This window comes from Melospiza melodia, chromosome 6, assembly GCF_035770615.1.
Source record: "Melospiza melodia melodia isolate bMelMel2 chromosome 6, bMelMel2.pri, whole genome shotgun sequence".
Taxonomy (NCBI): Eukaryota; Metazoa; Chordata; class Aves; order Passeriformes; family Passerellidae; genus Melospiza; species Melospiza melodia.
The window spans coordinates 64,173,450-64,198,143 of NC_086199.1; the positions used below are offsets into that span (position 1 = coordinate 64,173,450).

The 24,694-nt window shown below is 50.7% G+C and overlaps 1 protein-coding gene across 2 annotated transcripts in view; it reads left to right on the forward strand.

Moving 5' to 3' along the window:
* The first annotated feature begins 5,223 nt into the window (after positions 1–5,223).
* SLC25A22 (solute carrier family 25 member 22) overlaps positions 5,224–24,694 on the forward strand; it is a 52,226-nt gene continuing 32,755 nt past the window's right edge. The window contains exon 1 of one of the 2 annotated variants that reach the window (XM_063158714.1): positions 5,224–5,303. The gene's annotated coding sequence lies outside the window, so the exon portion shown is untranslated. Of the gene's footprint in view, positions 5,304–23,038; positions 23,182–24,694 lie in introns of those variants that run through there. The other variant, XM_063158713.1, reaches the window with a different exon arrangement.

The following is a 24,694-nucleotide window of genomic DNA, read 5'->3' on the forward strand; positions in this document are numbered from 1 at the left end:
ACAAATGTTTTTGGGTTTTTTCCCTCCAGGTTGGAGAAGAATGGAAATCGTTGTGATTCTTAGCATCTCCCCAAGGCCAGAGCTAAGAGCAAGCATGGCTTGGATATTGATTGTAGCTGCTCCCTCTCAACATTGCAAGTTTCTGTCTCCTGGTGTCTGCACAGCCTTCAAGTGTTGCAGGAGCATCAGGCTGAGTGACAGTCCTGGTGAAGCTTTCATCCCAGTGCATTGAAAGGAGCAAGAAAATACACTGCCTCCCCCTCAAAAATCCCCACAACAGATGATTTGGTGAGGCTTTCATCCTGATGCATTGAAAGGAGCAAGAACACATGGTGTCTCCCCCACAAAAGTCCCTTATAAGAGATGATTTCTTTGCAATCTGGGCAGAGTAAAGAAAATCCTGCTGCTTAAACAGGTTATTTTGTGACAACTGCTGTGCACGAATGATGGCTGCAAGGCAGAGGCAGTCACAAATGGATCCATCAGCTTTTTGGGGTCCTAAAATAACATGGCCCTGGAGGAGCTGGCTGCAGCTCTTGGTGAGGCAGCAAGCCTGGGATCTGTGACTCTCCCTGAGGTCCAGCTGTTTCACCCATGGCAGGGTGACAGTGTTCCCAGCATCCACTTCATCCTGGCAGCACGGAGCCATCTCACCTTCCTGCCCCCCAAGAAACAGCCATGCAGGTCACTGCCAATGCACATTCCTCAGTTGTTTGTCAGCTGCTGGAAGGGGAGATGAACAAACAAGCTGTGGAAAGTGAGGAATACTGAAAAATTCTGGAGCAAACTGCATTCCTTATCAACCATCTGGACCATACTTGCAGAGGAAAAGAGTGATCAGTGCCACATAAATCTAACACCACCTCTGCATGGGGACAGATGCATATGGTGGGAAGCTGTTGGTCGTTTTGTCCCTGGGTTGAGGGATAACACCCTGCTGAAAGGCTCCCAGAGCAATAGGTGGCTCCCTGCCAGCAGCTGTGCCCAGAGTGGGATCTGCAGGCCAATCTCACAGCCAAGACAGCGCCATTCATCGGCACTCAATACACAAAAGTGCCTCACTGTTTTATCCAGGAGATAAGCATGGAGGGCATGAGATTGCTTTGCCTTGTGTTGTCTGTGCTGAGCGTGGGGGCCTGTGTTGGCTGCCAAAGGAGCTGAGGCGCTGCTGCTGTGGCACACGCTGTGGCCAGGCAGGGAATGAGGCTGCCTGTGGTGGCACCTGCTGTGGCCGGGCAGGGAACGGGGCTGCCTGTGGTGGCACCTGCTGTGGCCGGGCAGGGAACGGGGCTGCCTGTGGTGGCACCTGCTGTGGCCAGGCAGGGAACGGGGCTGCCTGTGGCACACACTGTGGCCAGGCAGGGAACGGGGCTGCCTGTGGTGGCACACACTGTGGCCAGGCAGGGAACGGGGCTGCCTGTGGCACACACTGTGGCCAGGCAGGGAACGGGGCTGCCTGTGGTGGCACCTGCTGTGGCCAGGCAGGGAACGGGGCTGCCTGTGGCACACACTGTGGCCAGGCAGGGAACGGGGCTGCCTGTGGTGGCACACACTGTGGCCAGGCAGGGAACGGGGCTGCCTGTGGTGGCACCTGCTGTGGCCGGGCAGGGAACGGGGCTGCCTGTGGTGGCACCTGCTGTGGCCGGGCAGGGAACGGGGCTGCCTGTGGTGGCACACACTGTGGCCAGGCAGGGAACGGGGCTGCCTGTGGTGGCACACACTGTGGCCAGGCAGGGAACGGGGCTGCCTGTGGTGGCACCTGCTGTGGCCAGGCAGGGAACGGGGCTGCCTGTGGTGGCACCTGCTGTGGCCGGGCAGGGAACGGGGCTGCTGGCTGTCAGGCAGTCCTGAGGCTGGAGCCCCACGGGTACTGGGCACCGTGAGGTGCTGGTGCTTACTGGAGGCTGCCAGCCCTGCAGGACGTGTTGCAGGAGCTGGGCCATTGTTTAAGCCAGCTCATGACATTCTCATTAGAATGCCAGGGTCAACCCAGCTGCTCTAAAAGTCACTTTAAAAGGAAGATGTCTGCAGCCTCTTTTCAAGGAGTAATGAGCAGAGAGGACAGACAGACCACATACATTGGATTCACCGGTGTGGTCTTGCATCTTGAGTTTTTGGGAACAACAGAGCTGGGTTTGGGGTTAAGCTGTCCCCTTCTTGCACTCTCCAGCTGCATCCACATCTTCTCTCATTTCTGTAATATCAAGTACTTGCACAGAAAATGAAACCAGAGCAGTGGTTTCTGGGTGCTTCCTGCCATCCCAGCCGATGGCCAGCTGTGAATCTGTTCATTTTAGTCATTCTGTTTGACTACACCCTGGATACCTCCCCTAACACCTCTGTGCTGTTACCTTTGGCAACGCATCCTGTGGTCTCAATGGAGAGCAAGAGCAGGCTTGGTTGAGATTGATTTTTCCAGAAAAAGATGTTGACTGGTGCTAATTACATTACTGCCTCTTCAATATTTATCAGTTGAATTGTCTACCAGCGCTCTGAGAATCATGTCCAGGCCAAGGGAGCAGTGACCAAGCTTGCTCAATTTTACTTTTTTAAGTGTTGGTTTAATAACCACACTCAGCAGGCACTTGGGGATTTCACTGGCAGTCCACAATTTATTAAAACAGAAAACAATACTAATGGGGAAGGAAACTGAAGAGCAAGACCTCGTGACAGCCTCTTTCTTTGCAGCAGACTGAACTTGACCCATGTCCTTGCAGGGCTGATCCAGCCCACAGCCCTCTGGGAGGTGGGCTGAAAGCAGTGCAGGATTTTGAGACTCACACAGGACAAGCTTTGTGACAAGGAGAGCACAGACCTGGTCTAATGCTCCTGCGTGCACCACGATGACAACAATGTTGCCTTGTACAGGAGGTCCTGAGCTGTGCTCTTCACCTTCTGTCAGACACAGACAGTGCTGCTTTGAAGCTCTGTTTTGCACCAAACAGATTTAAATCTTTTTTGTGTCTGTCAGGAGAAAAAAATTATGCCTGAAAGCAGAGGAAACCTTGACAACCTGGCACTTGCTGAATACAAACTTTCTTCCTCTGCTTCCTTTTTTTATGCCCTCTCTTAAATGCTGCCGGAAGAAACGGGTCCTTTGTGCCGTGCAGGTTACAAAGAGCAGTTGTTCTCATGCAGCAGAACCAAAAATAAAATGTGCGATTGCAGTCCTCCTGAGATGCAGCACAAAGATGGACAGTGTTAACCTCTTCTTTGCCAGGGGATGGTAATGTCTTGCCAGCACATCTACACTGTGATAAACAGTAACATCTATACCTCAAGCCACACGGAGTTCAGCTCAGCTTTTGACTGAGAGAATACAGCACAGTGAAACCCACTGATACCTTTACAAATCAGGGCGGAGTGGGGATATGCCACCACCAAGGAAAGGGGCGGGAAGCAATTTTGCAGCTGGGGAGTAAGAAGACCTCAACTCCCCCACACTGTTTCCCAAACTGGGAATTCCTGCAGGAGTGCCCACCACAGCAGCCTGCCTGCAACCCAGCCTTGCTGCCTGTTTTTCCAAGGACATGGTGGAGATAGGACTGTGGGACTGAATAGGCTATTCTGTCTCCTTGCCCACTGCACTAGCATTTTCTCTTGTGCTGGATGCTCATCCAATATATGCCCACAAAATGGCCACAGGATGCAGGTCTCCTTCCTTGGTCAGGCACCTCCCTTCTGGAGAGAGCTTTCCACCTCCAGTGCTGTATCTTCCCATGCTTTGCTTAGCCTGGGTTGAATAGCACACAAGGAAAGCTGATCCCCTTTTCACCTATATCCAACTCACTACCATTGGCATCTGATGCTTCACTGGCCTCTGGTTTACATCTTCCTCTTACCTTGGGTTCCAGGTCCCTGACTGTGATAACAAGCTCCTCTTGTTTTCAGGTGTGTGAAGAACTGTGAGGTTTCTGGGCCGTTCACTGCAACTCCATATAATTGTCACTTCTCTGTACACAATGTCCTCATTAGTCCTACATGCTCCTGGGAGCATCCTTGTAGGCACTCTTTTCTAGTCACCTCCAATTCCTTGCACAGGATAACTGCACTGATGCTCTGCCAGCTTCCGTGGGCCCTTGGTACAGAGCTGGTAATCCCACACTCACAGGGCCTGGTGTATGTGAGCAATGAGGGAGGCTCTTAGAGATTAATTCCCCTGGAGATCTTCACCTCTTTCCCTGGTGGTAGCACACCTGTGGATGCCACAGAATCACAAAATGGTTTGGGTTGGAAGAGACCTTGAAGATCATCTCGCTCTATCCTCCTCTAGTGGACACCTTCCACTAGATCAGGTAACTCAGAGCCCCATCCAGCCTGGCCATGAACACTGCTGGGGATGGGGCATCCACAGCTTCCCAGGGAACCCGTTCCAGTGCCTCACCACCCTCACCACAAAGAACTTGGTCATCCCAAGAAGAACAGAGATCTGTTTGGCTGCTGCTGTCCTCCTCACCATTAAAATACTTAATTTCCAAGGCCTGATGAAACAGTCTCTGTTGATGTTTTGACCCAGCAAGGATTTAGGTCCCATAATACTCCTGAGAACTCCAGGTCCACAGTGGAGCCTGCTAACCCCAAAAACCAAGGCCTGCCAGTGGTATGGTGGCTTTCCTGAGGGGTGGTGTGCAGCACAGCATGGTGACCCAATGGGCACAGTGGGCCTGGCTGGTATCCTGAAGAGAATCACAGAATATGCTGAGTTGGAAAGGACCCATACGGATCATCGAATTCAACTCCTGTCCCTGCACAGGACATCCCCAGGAGTCACACTCTGTGCCTCAGAGCATTGTCCAAATGCTTCTTGTGCTCTGTCAGGCTCGGTGCCGTGACCGCTTTCCTGAGGAGCCTGTTCAGTGCCCAGCCACGCTCTGGGTGCGGAATCTTTTTCTAATGCCCAACCTAAACCTGCCCTGACACAATTTCAGGCCGTTCCCTCGGGTACAGATGACAGACTCATTATTTCTCCCCGCTGCCGCTCGCCCCGTGTCCAGCCGTGAGCGGTCTCTCAGTTCGGCTGTGGGCGCGGCCCGGGGCCGCTCGGGGCACGGCAGGGCAGCCCCGGCCCCCGCGCCCGGCCGGGGGAGGCGGCGGCGCTGCCCGGCGCCCCGGCCCGCGTTGCCATGGGGACGCGGCGGCCGCCCCGGCGGGGAGGGACAGGCGGTGGCGGCGGCGGCGGTTCCTGCGCCGAGCGCGGCCGGAGGGGGCAGAGCTGAGTCGGGCCGGGCCGCGCCGCGCAGGAGCTCCGCACCCCGCGCCGCACCGTCCCCGGCCCCGGCGGGAACCGCCGCCGCCGCCGCCCGGTAAGTGTGGGCACGGCCCTTCGCAAGCCCTCCGGAGGCGCCGCCGCGGCTCCCGACACCCCTGCTGCCGCCGGGATGCAGCTCGGCCATGCACGCCGGCCTGGCTCCTGCTGCACCGGCCCCGCCGCCGCTCCCCCCGGCCCCTCATCTCCGGGGTGTGCCGGCCGCCCTTCCTGCCCCGCGGGCCCCGGAGAGCCGGCTCCTCGCCCCGGGGGGCTGCGGGCTCCCCACGTACCCACCTCCCTCCCCGGAGCTGCGGGCTCCCCTTGCCCGCCGCCACTTCCCCTCCTCACCCTGGGGGTTTTCGGTGTTCTCAGCCCCTCCCTCCTCCCCGGGCTGGCTCCCCGTGCCTGCGTGCGGGCCCGGGGCTGATGTTCCCCCTGGCCGTGGAGCGGGGCTTGCCCTTGCCGGGCGCGGGGGCTGCAGCCCGGCGCGCCTTCCTCTGCCCTGCCCGCGCCGGGGAAATTGCGGCGACACGTGTGCGGCTCCTGCGAGCCCTTCAGTGCCCCGGAGCTGCAGCTTTTTATATTGAAAGCGATTGACGAGTTTCTCCGGGCTTTGATTCTGGGGCGAATCCTAGGATTCCCTGACCGCCCCGGTGGCAGCGCAGGTCCTGCATCTAAGCCCCTCTGAGCTCCTTCCAGACTCTCCTAAGCCAGATCCCTGCCTCTTTGAGATAGGTCAAGGTTATTGTGCTCTTCGTGCAGTGGACGGGGAGAGTGGAAATGTGGACAGACTGTGGGATTTCCTCAAGGTCACCCTGGGAATTGGACCCCAAGCATCCTCTTGCTGCACCCTCTGCAGCTGCTGGGTGAGGCTGAAGTTGTGGAAATCGGATTTTCCAGTGTTCCAGCCTCTTTCTTGCAAGGCTTCTCAGATTGTAGGGTATATACCTTGCCAGGTGTCAGGGCAGGATCCCAGATATATTTATTTGGCCTGATGTCTTTTGGCTATTAGATGTTTACAGTTCAATAGTGGGTATTTTTACCATAGTGTGTTAATCTCTGAGATCTCGCTTCTGTTAGGATCTGACTTTGTGGTGCTGCTGTTGCTGCTTTGGGATGGTATCTGCAGTGATTTTGATCACTGCAAGTAACTGTGGCTTTGCTTCTCAAGAACTCGCTTCTTGGCCGTGCCAAGCAAAAGGCAACTGAACTAGAGTGGTACTGATAAGGATGTATCGCCTGGGACTCGGGCGGTGGTTGTCTTCTTGTCCTCTCCTTCTGTTTTGCTTTGCAGGCTGTTATAAACAAAGGAGTAGGCAAGGTTTAATAGGAGGAATTCCTCTAACCTCTTCCTCAGAAAATAAACACGAGGATTTAATGAGCATTTACACCTTTGAATGTCTTGCCTGTAGGATTTTAACTGCGTGCTGTTACTTGCAGTTGTTCATACAGGTGCAGTTTTTCTCCTGGTGCTGTGCCCTTGGGCTCATCTGTTCACCAAATGCCTGTCATAGTAAGGAGCGTTATGTTTTGGGGGTGGTGGCGATCTGTGGCACAGATGGATGGCTGAGATGGAAAAGGGATCAAATCTGTGTTGTAAACTGAAGCCCTGCTCTTGAAGGAGAGTCTGCAGTCCTGTTTGGTGCCCAGCAATCTTGTTAATGTCTTACTAGGATGCCAGAGCCTGTGAGCATCTTCCTGCTGCCGTTTTAGGAAGGGATAGTGTGCTGTATTAAATTACTAAAAGGTAGAAGTCACTGACAGCCTGTTAAGGCCATTTGCTCCCCTTTTACTGCCAAGATTTAAATTAGAGGGCAAGATGGGGGAAATCCCTACCTGGCTAGCCAAGGTGACAGCAGCATGTCCATGTGGAAGCAGCCCCCTGCTCGCTGGTGCATCATGTTTTTTCTTGTAGGTCTCTGCCAGGGCAAAGGTGTGATGGAGGCCCGGTGACTGGTGGCTCACTGGTGTGCCTTGAAACCTGGGAGCCATAGGATTTGGAGCTGTCTGATAGGGGAAATTTGGGGAAAGTCTTGCTTAGAAGCTGTAATCATTTAATGTGTCTGTACAGCTGTTCTTGCATAACTGTTGTCATCCTGAGAATTGTGAAATAGTAGGAGGGAGAAATTTCCCAGAGTGGGGCAGCTGTGTTTCCAGGTGAGTAAATGTTGTGTTGTGTTTAGCTAGAATAAAATCTGTGTGTAGAGCCAACATTCCTGACCAGGGGCCCAATTCTGCAGATTCCTGTGAGAACAGCTTTTCCTTGAAGGTTAAAGCCCAATCTAACATAATTGGAACATCATTGTTGCAGGGTGTGTGATGATTATGCAGTGCTGTGAAAACAGTTAAATATCTTTGGCACTTCTTGAGGAATACACCCAGTGTTGATAGCTGGGTGTGTAGCTGCAGTGTGAGCTATGGTTTGCCCTGGGTGGGGGAAATGTCAGGAGCCAGGAAAGGGGCTGTGACCTGGTGCTGACCCTTTGGACAGCAGAGGGCACAGGGATACAGCAGGAGCTGATGACTCAGCAAGAAGACCCCAGACTGTCTGGGTGCACAAACTGTAAGGGTATAAAAGCCCAGGAATGCTTTTGTTAGGGGTCCCTCCCCAGAGGCACCAGGTCAAGCTGGTTTTGTGTCACTGCACCACGATTAAATTACTTAGAGGATCCAGACATCTGAGACTGGTGTGGGAAACCCAGGGCTGAGCCAGTAAGGAAACCCTGTCTGACTGTGAGTGTGGGGTGTGCAGGGAGCCAAAAGGGCCACCCAAGGGGTCACTGGAGCCATCTGCTGTGAAGGGACTTTGGTCCCAGCAGTGAAAGTCTTGGAATGGGGAGAGTGTGACTGACAGAGTGGCTCCTGGGTGGTCAGACAGGAAAGTTTCTTTAAGACACACTGGGTTTTTATCTGAATAATCTGCAGCCAGGAGGCTCTAAGATGGGTGATGAGTTGTTCCTTCTTCCTCAGCAAAGAGTACCTGGGTGTGGAATAAGGATGCATGGTCTCCATTTCCAGTCCTCCAAAGGATCAGGCCTTGTGTTTGCTGATGGGCTGGCAGGTACTTGTTTTACAGATGCTGGCAAGCCTCTGGGCTCTCACCCCCACTGTGGAAATAAGATGCTTTTGGAGGGTAATTGCCAGATTCACAGTAGCTACTGGAAGGTGGGATGTCCTTGTGAAGTCCAAGGGATGAAAGGCCTGTGTGGTGGGAAGAAAAGTTTAGCAGCATTGACCATAACTGCAGAGGGACTCATGTCCCCTGGTGCTGACTAGAAGCAGGTCTGCCTTGTTCCACACCATCCTTGCTTTTGTCACTTGATCCCTGGTCTCACTTGCAGGCAGGGACCTGCAAATCTTTTGCACTGCCAACTTTCCAGTGCCAGTAAGATGTCTTGCACAGGGTGTATCTCTTAATGGGCTGAGTTTATCTGCCTAAAATCATATTGTGCTGTCAGAATGACATAAAAGGCCTTTGAACTACGCCCCAAAGGGAAATTAAAAGGGTTGGAAAAATGCAAAATATTTTTGTTCCATTGTTAGGAGAGCCTGGCCTGGGGAGATGATATGTAACCAAGCCAGGTTTGGAGTGACTGGGACAAATGATCCTGGGTGCTGCAGTTCATGTGTGTAATGATAGGATGCTGACGCACCTTGAAGGGAGTTTCTACATTTTCACCTTTTCTAGCCTGTTTCAGAACAGAAGTATTTCTTCATAAGATTGATTTCTTCCTGGCCTTCCTTTTTCACAGTTCCCCCCCCACACCCCGTTGTTGTCTGTTTGTTTTGTTTGGTTGGTTTGTTTGTTTTGGGGTTTTTGTTGTTGGTTGGGTTTTTTGTTTGTTTGGGGTTTTTTTTTGTTTTGGTTTTTCTTTCCCCTTTGTTTCTTGGTTTTTCCCTAGAATGAAATTTCTACACAGCTGATGGCCCGTCAGTGCTGTCCCAGAGCTGAGCACCTTCACCCTTTACTGGAGTAAGTTGATACAGCTCTGGCAGACAGTGGAGCAAATTTAGTTACCACCAGCTGAGTTTGAGCATCATGTGGGAGCCCTCGAGCAACAGGAGGAGTCTGGTCCCACAGCCTGTTTAGCCTGTCACTTACAAGTTTGTTAATGTCCTGTTAACAGGACATTACGTTAAGGTCCACTTGGACCTGTCTTTCTCCCAGCTGCCTCTGCTCTCCTGTTAAAATCTGCAGTGCTGTGTAGGACAAATGTCTGTTCTGCTCCTTCTACAGCAACAGTGCAGGATGGGGAAGAATCTGCCTGTTCATAGCATTCTGCCTTCTGCTGCTGCAGGTACATAAGGACTGGTAATTATTCCTTTTACATCCATGATGCATTCTCCTAAATCCTTAACTGTGTTTTCAGGAAATGCAAAAGTCTGCTTTAATGCCCATGTTTGTATATTCAGGCTCTATTAGGAGTGACCAAACATCTGCACTACTACAGGTTGGGAGATACAGAATTGTCAATTACTTATCATGGCAAATAAGCTGGAGATGCTGCCTGTTGTAGGCAGTGCATTGTTTTTATTTGTTACTCTTGAACATGTTGAACACCATGCCTGTGTTCCATGGTGCGTTCCTCATAAATGGCTGCCTGGACTCCAGCCTTGCTGGAGACAGTTGTCTTGTCTGTCTGCAGTGAGACAACAGGGATGTGACTGCAAGTGCCTGTTCTCTGCCAGAGAGGTGTCTGAGGTCTAACAGGGCAGTGTGTTTCAGCTTCTCTGGCACCATGATGTAGTGAAGCCATCCTCCTTCAGCAGGGCTGAGTCCTCTGGCTGTACCTGCTGGATTTGGGGACTGTCACTTGGCCGTATCCAGCTAACAGTGGCAGCTTGCTAGAGCTAACACTGTGTTGCTCCAGCTAATCCTAACAGCAGATACATATTTTCCTATCCTGTTTGTCTTCCAGCACAGAGATAGCAGGAAGGAGGAGTTAGATTGAGCTGTCCAATGCCAGACTTGGATGTTGCTTTAACCTTGCAGTATTGATTACCTGGTAGTTTGAGTTATTGTGAAGATAAAGTAACAGGAGGTACAAAAGCTTTAGAAAACAAGGCAAAATCCCAGACAAACCTTATGAAAAGACCTTGTCACTCTGGGTGGTTTGTATTTCTGTCAGGCAGTTTCCTCTTACACATCTGCAAGTACAAAACCTTTGAACGTTTTCTGCCTTAGGTGGGCTGTCTGGGTGGAGATTATATACTCAGGGAAGGGAGAGGCACCCAGGCAGCAATGCTTGTTGTGTATCAGAAGGAATATGACAGGTTACTGTTTATGTAATTTATGGAGTCTCTGTTGATCATAATTTAGTACAGCCTGTGGTGAGCTGCTCACAGGAATGCATTTTTACTCTGTTTTGTTAAACCTTTCAGTAACTGGTGCTTGTTCTCATTTTGGTAGTCCTGTTGTGGGTGGGTGACTGCGTCTTGTCAAACCTTCCTGTGCCCTGCTCCTTCCTTTGGCACTGAGACTGGTGTATGGCATATCAGGAGAGCTGTGTGCATTTTTTTTCTTTCCTGTGTCTGAGGCATTTATCCAGAAGCCAGCAGGAGAGGCTGGTTTTGACCCAGCTAAGTTTCCCCAAATAGCATGAATTTGAGGAGCTGGAGATGACTAAGTCACATCAAAGACTGTGCCTGCCCCACCTGGAGTTTTGACTCCATGTTTGGGGCTTATACTCACAATTTAAAAGCTGTCCCAGCTATGAGGAGGGTTGGTGCCCTTTGTAGACAGGGTGGGGAGAGGGAAGGAGAAGGAAATATTCCCCTCTTATGTATGACAGTGATGCTTCTGCACTGGTTGAGTAACTGGCTTGGAGGAGGTGTTTGGGAAGAGAGTTATGTGCTTTTCTTTTTTAATTAGAGCACAGAGATAGGGGACTTTCATCAAATTATATTAGTAGGAAAGAGATGCTGTGCAAGTGAGCAATTGGTTTGGATCAAGCCAGAAAGAAGCCCAGTAGCCATGATCCTTGGTTTCTGAGTTCAGCTGCAGCTTTCAGTGGAGCCTTTTTGCTTTGACCAGGGGCTGTGCTGTGTGCTGTGAGAGCTCCGAGCTGGATGAGTGCTGGCTTTTGTGTGGATAAGTGCCTGGAATTAAGCTGTAGCATGTGGTGTGCTTAGTCTGGGCCAGACCATCTTCATTTCTGCTGCTGCTGCATCTTTGTCACTGTGGTGTCTGACACCTTACTGCCCTTAATGGGTGTGGAGAACAGGGCAGTTCCCCGTGTCCTGGTGGGTCTGATGGGATGGAAACGCCTTCTTCAAGGCCATGCATGGACTGGGAGTGTGTTTGTGCCCTGTTCAGTGCTGTTCTCTTTGCTCTGTAATAGTTAGGGATTTATAAAAAAGAAGAAATTGTGTTTTAGGGACAGGCTTTATGGGGGGCTTACTGTGAATTTGAGTCCTGCTTTCTCCTTTGCTACAGATTTAGAGCAGGACCTGGGGTAAGCAATAAGTCTCTGATCCTTTCCCTTACAATGCAGTGGGAGCAGGAGCACTCCAGGGGTTCACCACTTAAAATGGCCATGGCAGCTGTTGCAGAAAGTATGATCTGATCTAGTAAATGATCTCTTCTTCTAAGTGTTTCATCTCCCTTTTTCAGTTTGTGTTGGCTTTCTCAGGGATAGCAGTACTAGCTTCCTTTTCCATGCCCTGGGCAAGCCAAGCTCTTCTCTGTAAGGCAACAGGAACACTTGTTTATGAGGATTATTTTGTAAGTGTAGTAATTTCTTTAAAGGACATAAAACTCATTGTGTTGGCCCTTCCCCTTCCTCCTGAACTATCCCACTTGCTTTATTAGCAGCTAAATGTGTGTGTGACCTGAGCAGCTGTCGTCTTTTTGATGCCCTTTTTTATTTTTTACAGAACTTACATTGTAGATTCTGTGGTGCCTCACGCTGGTTCCTCAAAAGTAATGGAGAGCTTGAAGGAAATAGCTTGGATACTGAAGTGATAAGCACTGCAGAAATGCCAGACGCTATATAAACAACTAAACTCAGCCCCCGGCCCTTCCCAAAAGAGGGATGATTTGCAGAAATTCTTCAACAGATGGTCTGAATTTGGCTTTGGAAAGGGGGGAAGAAGTGCCAGGTCGCTGCTGAGCGGTGTGTGGGCGCGTGCCTGCGTGCAGCGTTCCCTGCCAGCACGCTTGGGGAGGCTGAGCCGGCTGCTCCCACGGCCCCTGCGCTCAGGAGGCACCTGCACACCTCTGACTCAGTGCCTGTGGCTGCACAGGGCCCTGTGCAGAGCAAGGTGCCATTTTCCCTGTGCTGCGGGTCAGCTGTGCCCACCTGTCAGGCTGGTCTGGTGCAGCTGAGCCATGGGCAGTTTGCAAAGCTTGTGGGAGAGAGGCTGCAGAGCTGCTGGGCAGCTTGTGACATCTTGCTTGGCACACAGCTGAGATTGTAGGAAGGCTGTGGGTCATCTGATACTGGGTTGTCCCTAGTGCTGCTGCAGTGTCCTGGACCTGTGTCAGTGCAAACTGAGGTGGTGTGGAGCTGAAAACAAATGGATCAGCTGTGATAAAGGGCATGTGCTGTTTGGACGCACATGTGCATATATGTGAGCTGGCAAACTTGCTGGCAGCTTGAAAGGGCATGGGTAAGGGTTTACATGTCATGGTTGAGAACCCTGATGAACTCTGGTGTAGCCAGCCTCCCCTCTTCCTCTCTCCAGTGAAATTACTGCTCTTGCAGAGGAGGGAGAACGTGTTTCCTCCAGAGTGCTGCATCACATCTTGAGTGGGCTCTGCTCTGGGGCAGGCAGGTTCCCATGTCACTTGTCACAGCTGAGTACAGCTGGGTTATAGATTGGAGCCCAGAGTCCTTGTCCAAGGAGCTCTGGAGCAGAACAGTGTCTAGTTCCTGTATTGCCAAACTGTTGCTAGTCTTCCAAGGCAACGTGCCTGTTCCACTGCTCACTGGCATGACAATTCCTTGTGTCTACTGCTGCCTGCTGTTGCTGCCATGCACTCTTTGTGAGACAGAGCTGGTAATTAGAGCAGAGTTGTGAGGTGGTTTTCATTTGGAAACTTTTTGAAAACAGTTTCTCAAGCAGTGAAGGATGAATTGCTTCCTTGAGGGTGTGTCAGATAAATCGTATGGATACATCTGTCAGGTAGCAGCATTGCCCTGCACATTTGGAGTAGCCAGATGAGACATCTGATATTCAGAGAATGACTTTTCAAGTTTGATATACTTCACTTTTTCCTCTTTCCCCTTTCTTGTGTTACTCATCTCCCTGCACTCTGTTTAGGTGAGCAGGACTAGATGTGTTTTGATTTGCCTGTAGTCTCCAAAATACATTGTCTTCCTGCTGGGAATGCCTTGCCTGCCTTGCAGCCTGTTGATTCACTGCACTCTGGGTGAGCAGGGAGCTGGTGAATGGATTATGCCACAGCCTCCTGAGCCATCAGGTGGTGGTTACAGTCCCCTTGACAATTCCTCTGATTGTCACAGGGTGTGTATGAGTTTCCCTGGAGGAGCTGCTAACCTCTTCAGAAGCAGCCTGACCCATGTGGGGCTGCTGATGTGCGTTTAGCAAGGAACCATTTTGTTGTGATCTGAACAGTTTTGGTGTAAGCAAAACAGCTGAGGTGGGGGTGATCAGGGCTGTTGGCAATGCAGGGGGAGCAGTTGTGTTCACGTACCCCCACAGCAAAGGGACTGGCAGCAGCAGTGTCCTGTCGCTGATAGGCAAGGAATATTGACTAACATGACATTTAAATGGCATTTCTTCTAGTGCAGTGGGAGCACTAGTGAAATTCTGCCTTTGGCACTGAGAAGTAATGAGATAAGCTTTGTTCTTCAGAGGGGTTTCTGCCTGCTGTTGCAAAGTGTTTGGAAGGCTGGGAGATGTCCTTTTGTTATCCTGTCAATTTTCCATGTCTGGTCTCTTGTACAGAAGGCCTTGGCTCCAGTGGCAGCTGAGCTTGCAGCCTGTACCCCAGCGTGGGCATGCTTACGTGGTGGCTCCTGCTCGATGCTTCTCTGTCACCTTGCCTTAGGTGGAGCCTAGCTCCTGACTCCAAAGGGTCATGCAGGAAGGGTCTGTCCTTTCACACCCTGAGGTCCTGCTTCATTCACTGGGATATTTTAGAGTTGGTTCCCATGTCCATGGCTGATGCTCTTGGTGCACTGTGGCTTTGCTACAGGGACAGGATGCGGTGTTTGTGGGATGCTTTGCAGTTCCAGCCAGGCTCAACAGTCCTTCTTTGGGACTTTTGAGTGACAGCTATCAGTTGACATGCAGACCCACAGGGCTCTGGGTTACTAGGCCTTTTAAATGATTTTGTTAAGGGCCCAGAAGCTCTTATCTCCCAGGCTTCCCTGGAGGGATTCTTGTTCTGTGTTATTGTTGTATGTTGGTTTACTTTATCGGTGCACTCGGCAAGCTGCTGCAGGCCGCTGCCAAGAGGAACAGCCCTGCTTCCACTCTTGCCTCTCTCTGCTTATGTCAACACAAGCATTTGTGTGTTCACAGCTACACGTGACCTGGGACTAGGCCTGGCCCAAAGTGAGTTCTTTGAGTTGCTGGGGAAAGGAAGAGCAGTAGTCTGAAGTTATGCTGGACAAGTGGTTGAGTAACCACAGTCTCTGCTGGGAAAGTAAATCATGTGGCATTTTCCAGGGGCTAAAAATCCCTGGTACTGTTCCCTTCATGAAAATCTTTGCACCTTCTCCCCCAACACACGGTCAGGACTGCATCGAGCCTGTATCAGCTCCTCTTTGTGCAGAAAAAATGGTGTTGTGCTACCCTTCCACTGCTCTCATCTGGTGCCTGGTTGTAGATTCTCTCTTTGTTGCAGAGACACCATCATGCCTTTATAACGCTTAATATTCACATAGCATAGCAGCCAGAGAAAGGTGGTGGCTTTTCCCATCTGTTAGGCGTGGCCCTAAGATGTGCTGCCAGATGCATGCAGTATAGGAAGAAGTGATGAGAGAGGGAGAAGAAAAATGCAACACCTTTGCTTTGCTCCAGCACAGTCCCCTAGTGCTTACAGGAAAAGCACGTCCTTCAGAAAGTGTTTGGTGAGCATGTGTCCTTGGAAGTGCCAAGAAATATGACCAACTTCCTTTCCTTTCCTTCCCTTGCATGCTAGGAAGTGGTGACAGTTCCTAGCAGACACCTCAGTGTGAACATAGCTGATGCTGAGCCTTCTTCAGGGGTGACAGAGGTTAGAGTTCTGCTTACCCTTGGGCTGGAGAAATGGGAGGCTCCTCTCTGAGCATATCTGAACCTTGCTGGGATTGTGTGTCTCTCTCCTTGCTTCTTCTTGCTGCAGCCTGTTAGATTTCTGAAGGCTCTGTTGCCATTTTGACGTGGGAGGTGCAACTGTCCCTTCTGCCTGCTTCCATTGCCAGTTAGGTTTGTGCATGTGCTGGGATTGCCTAACTTGGTTAGGGTCCCACTGCAGGCTCTGCGTGCTGTCTGTCTGAGCTGCTGTCATGGCTGACTTTGGGGTTGGGGAGGAGATGGGGCTGTATGAGGAGCATCACATGGCTGGATGATGAGTGACTTGCAGCCCTTGGTGCTGCTCCAGGGCTGGAGGCTGCTGGTGCCGTGTGGGAAGGAGGCTGCCAGCAGGGTCCCAGGCTCACAGTCCCAGAGCAGCAGGGTGGCATCCCAAGGCTTGCCATGTGCTCTGGGCCACAGAGATAGGAGCAGACAAGCTGGCTGGCCCTTTGGAGAGAGGATCCTGTGTCTGTCATTGCACCAAGGGCTGGGTGAATGAGCAGGGATTTTGCACATGACCCAGGCAGCAGCTGGGCTGAGTGAGCCCTAGGGTGCCAGCCAGTGTTCCTGTGCTTCTCCAAGAGCTGTGTCAAGGCAAGTACTCTCTGCTGTCTCACAGCTGTTATGAAAACGCCTGAGTTTGCTGCACCCTTCTCTCCCTTTGCCCTCAGGGCATGCTGGGCTTGTTTGAATTAATGTAATTAGCACATGCCTTATTAGCTCACTAAGGCACAAAGAACTCGTGTATATTTGTAGCCAGGTTAAGCAGCCCCTATTAATTTAATAACCGTGTCCTCCTTAGTGCAACAGTTATTCACTGGTGGTGACTCAGAACCAGCCAGTATGGAGGAAATTTGGGTGAGGTGTGTATGTGTGCGGTTCTCCTTTATTGTGTTGTATTTTTGTTAATGAGCAGAGCTGTGAAGGGAATTAGCAGCAGGCGCAGTAGATGGAAGGGAACTTTCAGTGCAGGTTTACTAAACAACCAGCCCTGGATATTTCCTATGCTCTACCCTGTCGGTAGAAAAGGATCTGTAGAATGAATCAGCGAAATATGACACAGACTGGGAGGCGGAAATTTACAGAAATAAACTTTAGCAACCCACGCTTGAACTCTGCTCCAATCAGGTTATGTGCTAGGTACTGATAGTAATTTTGCTTCATTGTCTATCCTATTTCCCCTTGGTGATTTTGAGGCAGAGGAAGTGGCTAGTGTATTCTGGTGCTGCTCATATTTGAGACTGGAAACGAGCAAGGTTCTTGTAAAAGGACAGAGATAGTTGCAAGTAATTTCATTTCCTGCAGCACTGTGGTCCTTGGCTCCTTTTGCTGTTTGGGGTCTTGCCATGCACAGCACTTACCTAGGTCCCATGGAATGCTGCCAGGATGTTTGCCACCAGATGTTTGGGGGATTTCTTTTGGTTTTGTTGTTTGGTTGGTTTTGGGTTTTTTTCTTCCTTTTTTTCACAGAAGCTGCAGGTTATGGTTTGTGCTCCACCACCCTGGAATGATGCAGTCTGTGAGTCCAGGATGGTGATATGTATCTCTTCCAGTAGTTCTGCATGTGGGATAGTAAAGTCCTCCACTGATTCTAAAACTAGTGAGTTAAGCATTTTGAGGGCCTTTTTCAGCCAAGACCACTATGCATGCACAGGAGATTTCCTGCATTTCTTCTCTTCTTCCCCCTTCTTCAATAATGACAGGTTGTGCTCTTTGTGTTGAGCATAAGCTGGGAGGAGGAGCAGGAAGAATGGTACTGGAAAACTGTTGATGTGCTTGTGCTGTTTTGGTCAGGTCTCCTACAAGTAACAGGGTGAGATGCAGGTGTCCTGCCTGCTCCTACTCCCTCTTTTTATTTTACCTGTTTGCTGGTTCTGCCCAGTAAGCTTGGGCTTGCAAGGCTTTCTTGGCCATCATGAGCCTGTGCAGGAGCATCATTGAGAAGGTGAAGTTGTTACAGCCAAAGGGATGATGAAACCCCCATGAAACAGGACCAAAGTGTGTATGTACTTGTAATAATGTGCCCTCTTGGTGCATCTGGCAGGGGAGCAAGTCCCCAGGCTCCAGCAGAGAGGGTGAGTTCTGCTGGCTCGCATCTCTGCTGAGAACCTGGACCTCCTGGGAGGCACAGAAGGAAAACAAGTCTGAGATCCCCATGGAGTGACCAGGGATGCACACAAGTCCTGCTGCAGCAGATTGAAGCAGATGAATTTAATTTCTACTTTCTTAGAGCCTGTTCTCAGGAGAACTCAATGTTTTAAATGAAGGCTCTGTGAGTGGTGTGTGGGGTGAGGATCTGCAATGGTGCCCATGTGCAGTTCCTAACAGGTATATTGCAGGGGGGAGAAAAAAGCAAAGAAAGTCTGGGGGAAGATATATACCTGCTGGGGTACCTCAGATGCTGCACAGAGATGGTGATTTCCCTCCCCTCCTTCTTTTTCCTTTGTTTCAGGAGCAGGAAGGGACACTGCTTGGCTCATGCTGGCTCAAAGCTGTGGAATTCTTAGTACACACCAAGACAGGAGGCTTTTTCCAGAAAAGTTTTTTTAGCCAGTGTTGTAGCTTTGTCTGGGATAGATTTTATCTTCTTCCTAGTAGCTGGTACAGTGGTGTGTTTTGAATTTAGTATGAGAACAATGTTGATAACATGCTGATATCTTAGTTGCTGCTAAGTACTGCTTACTCTAAATTAAGGACTTTTCAGCTTCCCATGCTCTGCCAGCGAGGAGGTGCACAAGAGGCTGTGAGGGAGCGTGGCAGCAGGAAAGCTGTGACATGGGCACCATGGTGGAACCTGGGTGGGATCACTGCCATGGCTGGGGTGCTCCAGTGGATGACTGTGTGCTCCTCAGAAGGGACAGTCAAGGAAGGAGAGGCAGTGACTGTCTGTCTGCTGGGGAGTGTTTTGGCTATTGAGAGCTGAAGGGTAGTAATGATAAGGTTCAGTGCCTGTGGGTGAGAATTAGGGGGAAGGCTAGCAAGCAAGGCAGACACCCCGCGGAGAGTATGTTTCAGGCCACCCAACCAGGATGAAAAGGCAGATGAATGAGCAACTGCTTCATGATTGCCAGCCCTTATTCTTATGGGAGACTTGCTGGATGTCTGCTGGAGCTCAACCCAGCACAGAGAAGGCAGCCTAGGAGATTCCTGGGCTGTGTGGAAGATAACTTCTGACACAGCTGGTCAGAGAGCCCTGACCTGCTGTTTAGAAGCAGAGAAGGGCTGATGGGAGATGGGATGGTTGGGGGCAGTCTGGGGCACAGTGACCATGAAATTACATAGTTTTCAATTCTTGATGCAGTAAAGAAGGAGATCACCAAAGGGGGTCCAGGAAGGCTGAATATACCTTAAGAAGGAAATTTTAAAGATGCAGGATGTCCCTCTGTGCCAAAAGATGAGCCAGCAGGAGAGAAGACCAGCCTAGTAGAACAGGGAGCTTTTGCAGGAACCAAGGCAGGTAAAAAAAGGGTTTGCAACATTTGGAAGAAGGGGCAGATGACTCAGGAAGAGTACAAGGACATTGTTAGGTCACCTAGAGAGAAGATAAGAAAGGCAAAAGCTCAGCTAGAGCTCAATCTTGCCAGTGCTGTGAAAAGTAATAAAAAGTGTTTTCATAAATACACTAACAACAGAAAAGAAGGCTAAAAAGAATCCCCATCCTTTACTGGATGCAGAGGAAACAGCAACAAAGGCTGAGGAAAAGACTGAGGTGCTTAATGCCTTCTTTGTCTCAGTCTTAACCAGTAAAATTGAATATCCATGGGGCAGCTGGTCCCCTGAGCTGGCAGACAGGGACAGAGAGAGCACAAAACATCTCCTGCAATCCAGGAGAGCAGAAAAGATCCCCAGCAATCCAGGAGGAAGTAGTCAGTGGCAGGGGTGCTGATGGAGCTGGCAGAGCAGCTCACCAAGCCACTCTCCATGCTAGCCCCAGGGCAGGGCTGCCAGGAGTGCACTGTGGGCACAGCAGTGCCTGAGCTGTCAGACCTTCCCCTCTGCAGCATCTGAACCAGCCACAAGGAACCAGCACCATCCCAGGACCACACACTTCAAGGCATCCAACAGGAACAGCTCTGTGGTTGGTTGAGTGTTGCTCTGGTGAGGTACTGCTGCAATTTGGCCTGAAAAGATGCTTATTCCTCCCAGCAGGGTCACTGGCACCCCTTTCTTTCAGCAGAGAAAGCTGAGAGCTAATAGCCCTGGTTTCTTTGCTGCTGGGGAATGAATGGTCCCTTTCAGGCCCCAGGACCTCAGCTCAGTGCTCTACCTCATTCCTACTGAGTGAGATGGAATCCAACCCTTAGCTTTCCCTTGGGCTTCTTGGTTGGTTGTTTTTTATTACTGCTTTGTACATGGTGGTTATTTTCTAAACTGGGAGGGGGGAACTCTTTTCTACTCAGCCTCTTGGCAGAGCACCCGAGAGAAGGATTTGCACTGAGTTTCTCCATGGTATGTCCTTCCAGTTCTGAGGGCTGGTCTGTCTGTCACTGTCAGCTGGCTCCTGCCTTTGTTGACCACCCCAGGTTATTGAAAAGGAATGCTGTATGTGAGTTCTTAATTGTTCTCCTTGCTCTCCCTCCCATCTGCCAGGCTCCCAAAAGCTCAGCAAAGTTGTCTTCTCTCTCCAGCTAATGCTGCATGGCTCTGAAGCTCTAATTTCATAAAACCTGGAAACCTGGTGTAAAGAACAGATCCAGACGAAGGTGGATTTAAAAATATTTACAATTGTATCAGTTCAGCATGTGACATGATTTCTCAGGTGACACTTGGAAAGGAGCATTACTGGCAATAAGCAGCCACTTAATGTTTGTCCAGTAGCATCCAAGGTGCACTTGCTTGTACACCAGCATGATCATGTGCAGGCCATTTTGCTGTCTGTCAGTTAGCTTGTGCTTCTACTGCTGCCTCTGCAGCTGCAGAATAACCAAGCCCATTATAATCTTAATTTAAATAACCATTTTATGTCAAAGTTGGTTATATATACATGTATATTTAATTGTATTTGCATATGGGTTACCTGTTCTGTAGCTACCTCTTACAGATCCTTTTGAATTGGTGGAGGGACTTGCAGGTTTCTACAGACCAAAGATTGGAATCTCAAGCAAGTGCTGGGCCTGAATTTTTGCTATGGCCATGCCCTGGCCTTGTATGACCACATCACTGAAGATTTTATGATGAGATGCATGGAAAGGGTTTTCAGCCCTCTGGCACCTACTCCAAGACAGTTTGCTTTGAGCATGAGTAGTTGTCCTAAATTTAGAGGCTTGTTACTTGTGTTGTAAGTGTTCAGAGGAGTGACAGGGCAGCAGGGCAGCATGCTTGATGTGGCATTTGTGCAGAGCAGAGGAGCCAGGTCTTTTGAGACTTGACCCAATTGCCTTTTTGAGAACTTTGAGAGGAGGCAGGTTGAGATGGGAAGAGCGCCAGCAGCTCCCTTTGGTTTCCTTTGCTCCCCTCTGTCTTGCCAGGGGTTCTGTGAGCACTTTCTGTTGTCTCTGTCCTGTGAGGGAAGATACTGCCTTAAGAGTGTTTTAATGAGTTGCCCTTCAGTGGAGCAGTGTGTTCTCAATAAGATGACTGCAAGCTCATTTGTCCTGCTCATACCTTCCCTCCAGTTCCTTCAATTTATCATCTCCAATGTCTTTGATACCAAGACTTCCCACGTGAGCCCTGGGTGAGTCACTTCTCCTAAGGGCTGTCCTTACTCAACCCTTACTTTTGCTCAGTTGCAAAATCTCCAGGACAGGGACTTTCCTTGACTGAAGGTCAGAGCAGCCCCTCAAACGACAGATCCCAGGTGGGTGTTGGGGCCTTTTGGTGTGCTGCAGTACTGATAACCATTCCCACCTTCAAGATGAGTGTTAGCTTCCAGTCTTTTGATCCAGGGCAGTCTCTACTCAAGACATGCAGAGTTGAAGGGTGTATCTGGTGTTTCTTGCAGACCAGCACAGGCCTGTTCCCCAAGTCTTTCTGTCTTGGCAGATGGCTTGGCATCTCAGTGTTAAAGGGATCATGCTGATGCAAGAAGAGGCCTCCATGGGACTCCTTTTGTTAAGCAATAGGGCAAATGGCTTCTGCTCTAATCTAAATAAATTGCTGGGTTTTTTTGGCCTGGAGAAGCTCTCCAAGTTGGGAAGGCACTTCTCTTGCTGCTCACAGTGCCTTTTGGAGGCCTTGCTCCAAGCCTTAGCTCTCACAGAGGTAACAGCTGGTGCTTGTTGTCTTCTTGTCTTTACTTACAACAAAAGATTTCTCAGCAAAGCAGACAAAGTTGTGTGATGCTGCTGTACTGGGAGTGGGGGGCCAGCCTCTGCTTCCAGCAGGATGGAGAGCCCAAAGGGGAGGGAGTAGGAAAACTGGGTGTGTTCCTCCTGCTCTTACTGCCTGGAGGCAGGAAGTTCCCCACCTGCTTCCCTGCTGTTTTGTCCCCTTGCTTTCCAGTGACACCTGCTGCTCCACTCACTTTGATCTGTGCTTTGGAGTCAGCAGCTATGCTGGCTTTTCCTGGTGTGCCTGAGACCAGGCAGATAGAGGGGCAGTTGTCAGGAGCAGTCAAGGCTCTGCCTGATGTCTTTGGTAACTCCATTGCTTTGCAAGGAGGTGACCCTGGTGACTGAGGACATCAGGCAAATCTTGACTACTGTTGTGTGGATCTCCTGTAGTCTCAATTAAATCCTGGTGGAGAGGATGGTTGCAAAGTGTGCATGCAGTATCAGAATGCAGGATATTGCTGGGGCTTGAGGGATTGTCCCTGTGACACTTCCAACGTGGCCCCGTGGTAAATTCTCTTCTGTTGCAGCATTATGGGTGACTGCACTGGTTTGGATGTGGTGAGTTACTGTCTGCTAAGATGTTGGACTGTTTTTGTTCGTGGCTTGTTTTTTTCCTAAGCTGGAATGTTGTCATAGGCATGGGGTGTTCATCAGGCTGCCAGCTGTGGTTTGAAATCCTTCTGTAGGTGAAGGGCAAGTCAGTGATGGAGCTGGAATGCGAGCTCAGGAATCCTCATTGCTAATCAGGAGTTTTGTTCTTCTTTTTCCCCTCTGTGGGCATTCAGGTAAATCTATACTGCACCACCTGCAGTTGCAAAGCTGAACACCTCTACAACACATGCCCAGCCAGGGGACTCTCCTGTCCCCTTGTGGCACACAGGAGATGTTTTGAGGCGTTCTCTCATCATGGGGTCTCAGCATGCAGTTGCTCCCCAGTGCAGGGTGGATATGGAGGCAGAGGCTCCCCTGTGTGCAGGGACAGTGCAGGCTGGATATGGGGGCAGAGTTTGCCTGCAGTTTTGCAAGGCTGCCAGCCTGACTGTTCTCACGGTGATAGGAGGGGGCAGGGGAGGAACCCATCCGGACCAGCCTGAGGGAAGCTGCACGAGACAGAGGTCAGTGTGGAGGATGGGGAGGGACTGCTGGACTGAGAGCCATTGCAGGGGCTGTTAGGGAGGAGTGCCCTGCCTGCTGAGGCTCTGCATCCCGTGCCTTGCCAGCTGAGTGGGCACTGTGCCAGCGAGCCTGTCCCTGGAGGGTGTGAGCAGCCAATGGTGCAGGGGGCTGGCATGGCACCTCCCCGCTGGTACTTTGGCCTTTTATCACCTGAGGCAAGGGGGAAGGCTGCCTTTGGCTTGGTGCTTTCACAGCCCAGAGTGGTACGGGTACAGCTGACTGCTGACCACAAGGCAGGTGAGTTTGCAGCCCCAGGGCTTCTGTTTGGTGGCAGAATGGTGTGAAGGGGCCGTGCTGTCCCCAGAGCAGGGGTGACACTCTGTGATGGTGGAGAGCATTCACCAGCGTGTTTGGGAGCTGCTTTGTTTTCTTGAGGACTAATACCTTGCCAGGTCCTGCAAGGAAATTCATGGCAGTCCCTGCTTTCAAGGGCCTAAAGGCAAGCAGGCAGCAGATTAAATTGCCACCTCTTTTCTCTAAACCCTCTGTCCTAAACTGTCCTGAGCAGGCAAGAGCCAAATTGACAGCTTCTCTCCAGGTGACATTACCTGGTGCCAGCTCCCTTGTGCTCTTTGTGCCTGTCATGCATCTAGAAAGCAGTTTCTCTCGGGAAATATTTGCAGTTTTATTTTGCACTCCTTAAACCTTATTGTGATGACAGCTTTGCTCCTGTCATTAACAAAATTTGGCAGTGTCTGCACCTTCAGATGCATTTGTGCTGTGAAGGAAAGTGTGCTGATCCCAGAGGGTTTCTCCTCTCCCAGCAGGTACATGTTGCTGATTCCTTCCCCTTGCCATCCCTGACTGTGAATGGTTGTGTGGCAGTGTCCTCTTGACACAATGGATGCTGGCACAGCTTGGTTTCCTCTGCTCACCTTCTGAGCCCCGTTTCTTGACATCAGCTTCTCTCACTGGGGCCTTGAGTTTGTCTGCTCTCAAGACAAATAGAAATATGTGGAAGGGAGTCCTGACTTCCCATTCTGCTGTTTATTCTTAAGTCAAGGTTGTAGTTTAGAAGTTGGCTTTCAGTGACAGCTCCAGCATGTGCTGGCCTCCAGTTCTGTCTCATTCCTGTCTGACTGCCTGGCACAAATATTTGTGCTGGCATGAAATCAGGGATGGGAACACGTTTGGGTGTAGGGAGAAGACAGATTTGCTTTCTTCGGCCACAGCAGCAGCCGACATTTGCTAAAGGTTTTCTGTCAAACTGGCAGCCTGTGTGTGCTCAGATAAATCAGCATGTGCAGCAGCCTGGGCCTGAGAGGATGTGCTCAGCTGCACTGGGGCTGCTGGGGAGGGCATCTGCACATGGGAGTGCTGGCAGAGGGCAGAAGGGAAGAGCTGGCCCCTGGGAGGGTGGGGTGCTGCTGGCAGGACTGGGGGAGCTGGTGGACTGGGAGCCCACAGCTGGCTTGGAGGATGGCAGCTGTGGCTCTGGCAGCCTGGCAGGCAAAGAGCAGGAGAAGGAGGGTGCTGTACTTGGCTCAGACTGGGGGTAGAGCAGTGGCATCTGGGAGTAGAGGTGACAACCCACATCTGTAGGGCAGTTTGGTGGCACTAAATGCAGTCAGCAAGGTCAGAGACTTGTGGGTAAGTTTAACCTGTTTCTGCTCCAGTGATGTCCTGGCTTGTGGAGATGTTGGGTGCCCGTATTTCCAATCCAAGCTTACTGGTGTGATGCATTAATGAGACAAAATGAGGTCTGTGTGCTCCCCTCCATGCCTCACGCTGGGCTGTGATTCCCTAGTAA